Genomic DNA, 6,000 nt, shown 5'->3' with positions numbered 1-6,000 from the left:
TTGAGTGTAGTGCTGAAAATTCACATATTGTCACTTTTTCACTTCTCTCGCCGAGAAAACGCTTTTTTGGTCTCTAACATTCAAAACTCATGAAACTCAAAATGTAGACTTGTTTCCAGCTTCAAACCACCAGAACTACTGCATCTCAGCATTTCTATGCTGTTCCACTGCTAATAAGGCTGACAATTGAACGCAGTGCTGAAAATTCACATATTGTCACTTTTTCACTTCTCTCGCCGAGAAAACGCTTTTTTGGTCTCAAATTCAAAACTCATGAAACTCAAAATTTAGACTTGTTTCCAGCTTCAAATCACCAGAACTACTGCATCTCAGCATTTCTATGCTGTTCCACAGCTAATCAGGCTGAACATTGAACGCAGTGCTGAAAATTCACATATTGTCACTTTTTCGCTTCTCTCGCTGAGAAAAAGCTTTTTTGGTCTCAAACATTCAAAACTCATGAAACTCAAAATTTAGACTTGTTCCAGCTTCAAACCACCAGAACTACTGCATCTCAGCATTTCTATGCTGTTCCACAGCTAATAAGGCTGAACATTGAACGCAGTGCTGAAAATTCACATATTGTCACTTTTTCGCTTCTCTCGCTGAGAAAAAGCTTTTTTGGTCTCAAACATTCAAAACTCATGAAACTCAATATTTAGACTTGTTTCCAGCTTCAAACCACCAGAACTACTGCAACTCAGCATTTCTATGCTGTTCCAAAGCGAATAGGGCTGAATATTGAGTGTAGTGCTGAAAATTCACATATTGTCACTTTTTCGCTTCTCTCGCTGAGAAAACGCTTTTTTGGTCTCAAACATTCAAAACTCATGAAACTCAAAATTTAGACTTGATTCCAGCTTCAAACCACCAGAACTACTGCATCTCAGCATTTCTATGCTTTTCCAAAGCGAATAGGGCTGAATATGGAGTGTAGTGCTGAAAATTCACATATTGTCACTTTTTCACTTCTCTCGCTGAGAAAAAGCTTTTTTGGTCTCTAACATTCAAAACTCATGAAACTCAAAATGTAGACTTGTTTCCAGCTTCAAACCACCAGAACTACTGCAACTCAGCATTTCTATGCTGTTCCAAAGCGAATAGGGCTGAATATTGAGTGTAGTGCTGAAAATTCACATATTGTCACTTTTTCACTTCTCTCGCTGAGAAAACGCTTTTTTGTTCTCAAACATTCAAAAGTCATAAAACTCAAAATTTAGACTTGTTTCCAGCTTCAAATCACCAGAACTACTGCATCTCAGCATTTCTATGCTGTTCCACAGCTAATCAGGCTAAACATTGAACGCAGTGCTGAAAATTCACATATTGTCACTTTTTCACTTCTCTCGCTGAGAAAACGCTTTTTTGGTCTCAAACATTCAAAACTCATGAAACTCAAAATTTAGACTTGTTTCCAGCTTCAAATCACCAGAACTACTGCATCTCAGCATTTCTATGCTGTTCCACAGCTAATCAGGCTGAACATTGAACGCAGTGCTGAAAATTCACATATTGTCACTTTTTCACTTCTCTCGCTGAGAAAACGCTTTTTTGGTCTCAAACATTCAAAACTCATGAAACTCAAAATCTAGACTTGATTCCAGCTTCAAACCACCAGAACTACTGCATCTCAGCATTTCTATGCTGTTCCAAAGCGAATAGGGCTGAATATTGAGTGTAGTGCTGAAAATTCACATATTGTCACTTTTTCACTTCTCTCGCTGAGAAAACGCTTTTTTGTTCTCAAACATTCAAAACTCATAAAACTCAAAATTTAGACTTGTTTCCAGCTTCAAATCACCAGAACTACTGCATCTCAGCATTTCTATGCTGTTCCACAGCTAATCAGGCTGAACATTGAACGCAGTGCTGAAAATTCACATATTGTCACTTTTTCGCTTCTCTCGCTGAGAAAACGCTTTTTTGGTCTCAAACATTCAAAACTCATGAAACTCAAAATTTAGACTTGATTCCAGCTTCAAACCACCAGAACTACTGCATCTCAGCATTTCTATGCTGTTCCAAAGCGAATAGGGCTGAATATTGAGTGTAGTGCTGAAAATTCACATATTGTCACTTTTTCACTTCTCTCGCCGAGAAAACGCTTTTTTGGTCTCAAACATTCAAAACTCATGAAACTCAAAATCTAGACTTGATTCCAGCTTCAAACCACCAGAACTACTGCATCTCAGCATTTCTATGCTGTTCCAAAGCGAATAGGGCTGAATATTGAGTGTAGTGCTGAAAATTCACATATTGTCACTTTTTCACTTCTCTCGCCGAGAAAACGCTTTTTTGGTCTCTAACATTCAAAACTCATGAAACTCAAAATTTAGACTTGTTTCCAGCTTCAAACCACCAGAACTACTGCATCTCAGCATTTCTATGCTGTTCCACAGCTAATAAGGCTGAACATTGAACGCAGTGCTGAAAATTCACATATTGTCACTTTTTCACTTCTCTCGCTGAGAAAACGCTTTTTTGGTCTCTAACATTCAAAACACATGAAACTCAAAATTTAGACTTGATTCCAGCTTCAAACCACCAGAACTACTGCATCTCAGCATTTCTATGCTGTTCCAAAGCGAATAGGGCTGAATATTGAGTGTAGTGCTGAAAATTCACATATTGTCACTTTTTCACTTCTCTCGCCGAGAAAACGCTTTTTTGGTCTCTAACATTCAAAACTCATGAAACTCAAAATTTAGACTTGATTCCAGCTTCAAACCACCAGAACTACTGCATCTCAGCATTTCTATGCTGTTCCAAAGCGAATAGGGCTGAATATTGAGTGTAGTGCTGAAAATTCACATATTGTCACTTTTTCACTTCTCTCGCTGAGAAAACGCTTTTTTGGTCTCTAACATTCAAAACTCATGAAACTCAAAATTTAGACTTGATTCCAGCTTCAAACCACCAGAACTACTGCAACTCAGCATTTCTATGCTGTTCCACAGCTAATAAGGCTGACACTTGAACGCAGTGCTGAAAATTCACATATTGTCACTTTTTCGCTTCTCTCGCTGAGAAAACGCTTTTTTGGTCTCTAACATTCAAAACTCATGAAACTCAAAATTTAGACTTGATTCCAGCTTCAAACCACCAGAACTACTGCATCTCAGCATTTCTATGCTGTTCCAAAGCGAATAGGGCTGAATATTGAGTGTAGTGCTGAAAATTCACATATTGTCACTTTTTCACTTCTCTCGCTGAGAAAACGCTTTTTTGGTCTCTAACATTCAAAACTCATGAAACTCAAAATTTAGACTTGATTCCAGCTTCAAACCACCAGAACTACTGCATCTCAGCATTTCTATGCTGTTCCACAGCTAATAAGGCTGAACATTGAACGCAGTGCTGAAAATTCACATATTGTCACTTTTTCACTTCTCTCGCTGAGAAAACGCTTTTTTGGTCTCAAACATTCAAAACTCATGAAACTCAAAATTTAGACTTGATTCCAGCTTCAAACCACCAGAACTACTGCATCTCAGCATTTCTATGCTGTTCCAAAGCGAATAGGGCTGAACATTGAACGCAGTGCTGAAAATTCACATATTGTCACTTTTTCGCTTCTCTCGCTGAGAAAACGCTTTTTTGGTCTCAAACATTCAAAACTCATGAAACTCAAAATTTAGACTTGTTTCCAGCTTCAAACCACCAGAACTACTGCAACTCAACATTTCTATGCTGTTCCACAGCTAAAAGGGCTGACAATTGAACGCAGTGCTGAAAATTCACATATTGTCACTTTTTCACTTCTCTCGCTGAGAAAACGCTTTTTTGGTCTCTAACATTCAAAACTCATGAAACTCGAAATGTAGACTTGTTTCCAGCTTCAAACCACCAGAACTACTGCATCTCAGCATTTCTATGCTGTTCCAAGGCGAATAGGGCTGAATATTGAGTGTAGTGCTGAAAATTCACATATTGTCACTTTTTCACTTCTCTCGCTGAGAAAACGCTTTTTTGGTCTCTGTTGGATAAATTGTATTTTTAGTAATTATCAAATATTCGTTGTATCATGTAGCTTTGTAGTAACATTTAGATAATGTTTAATTATATGCTTTTTCTCTTTTTCCTCTATTCTAAGTAATGTCTCTGTGTGTTGAATAATTATGATTCCTTCCTGTGACCTCTTTGAGAAAGAGAGCAGTGAAGCCTTCATGGAGATAGCGGAGACAACTCTGTCTGCTCTCCTGTGGTACTCGACGCCGTGTCTGGTACTCGACTGGAGCAGAAAGATTTAGAGTGTAGATAACATGTGTCTAATAGTAAATGTCATTAGCGCTGCAACAATGTGATAAATTGTTTTCCCCTCCCTTTGAGAGTTAAAGCGCTCAGTGTAAGAGGGTCCCCTAAAAAAGCAATAAAATAGAGGGAGCGGGAGATGTGTTTTCAGAGCGGTTGGAGATTTGTAACTGAAAGCATCTCTCTGTCTGCTCTCCTCGCGAGTACAAAAAGAATTTAACTCTCTTGTCTTTCCTGTGTTTTGTTTAATAGGTATTTAGACCCAACATTATTTGGTCCTTCGATTGCCGGTCGCCAATACACCTGAGGGATTCCTGCAGGTTTGGTCGACTTCGGTACAGACCGTGCGCACGGCAAGTTTCCTAGTGGAAGCTTATCAGATCCTGTTCAAGGGCTGAGGTTCGACCTGCCTGCTGGGTTCTGACGGTTGACGGTGCGCCAGGGAAAGACAACGGGGGTGAGTGAATTCTTGTTTAAAAGTGTGGCGAATGACTGGGGGTCATTGCGCGAATACAAAACCCTGTAAATTCTAGACTCTAACAGGTAAAAATAGTGCACAAAATCCGTTGAGGACGTCCGAAGTCCTTCCGTAAAAATTTCGTGGTTAGGTGGACGGAGCCTGGTGCCTTCCTGTTCTGGGAGACGGGGCCCGACGAATACCCGTTGCAAAAAAGGACGACGGAGTCCTGCGCGAACAGGCGCTTAAATTCCGCGACGGAGTGTGTGACTGTGCGGGTGATTGGAGGTGTAAGTGCCACTTGGTATTTTGCCTCACATAAAACAGTAGGATTGTAACCAGCAAACCTCTTGAGGATGCAGAGGTAAGAACCCCCACTCGAAAGAGTTGAAGCGTGGGTTACCTCAACAGGTTGTTTCAATTGCTGGCCTACTGAACAGAACCCCAGTTTTTAGGATTCCCTAGGCGTCGACAAACTGGGCTAAATTTTATAAATAAGAAAAAATATAAGTAAGAATAAGCCAACAGACAGTTTAAAAATAAATGACTGGAAATATGTTGAAAATCAGGATCCGCATAAAATTAAACATTTAGATAAATGAATACCAAACTATAACTTTGACGGCCGTCTAAATAAATAAATAAATAAAAAAAAATATATAAAAACTAACAGTACTGCAGGATAAAATAAAACAAAAAAAAAACAAAGTCAAATTTAAAGAAAATGCGCAAAGAAGGCTATGAGGATGTGAAATTTTGGTTAGAATTAGCACAAAAAAGAGAAGAGGGGGAAAAGAAATCAAAAAATTTGATGTTCTATAGGAAGGAAGATGATGAGACGGGTTTATGAGTGTCAAAAGGCACGCAGCGGAGCAGCAAGCAGCAGGAGGGGGAGGGGAAGTAGCTGAAGTTAACAGATACCAAAATAACAAAACAGAAGGGGAGAAACAAATAGTACAAACTACAAAACTATATCCCGACTTACCCTCACCCCCACAATATTTTATAAGGAGAGGAAGAGGAAGCTTTAGGGGTAGAGGTCAAAACCCCAGAGGACAGAAAGGGAGAATGGGAAGAGGGAACTACAGACAAAATAATTTCAGACAAAATAATTTTAAACAAAACAACTTAGGATGTTGGTGTTGTGGGAAGGAAGGACACATAGCTAGAAATTGCCCAGAAAAATACACAGATCAGTCAGCATGACTAGAATCAGAAAGTTTAGAGAGTGAAGAGGTCCAATTAAATCTACAGGATTTATTATCTATGGATAGAGTAAGACCAGAAATAAC

Source organism: Xiphophorus couchianus, chromosome 8, assembly GCF_001444195.1.
Source record: "Xiphophorus couchianus chromosome 8, X_couchianus-1.0, whole genome shotgun sequence".
NCBI lineage: Eukaryota > Metazoa > Chordata > Actinopteri > Cyprinodontiformes > Poeciliidae > Xiphophorus > Xiphophorus couchianus.
This window is presented reverse-complemented; position numbering follows the sequence as displayed.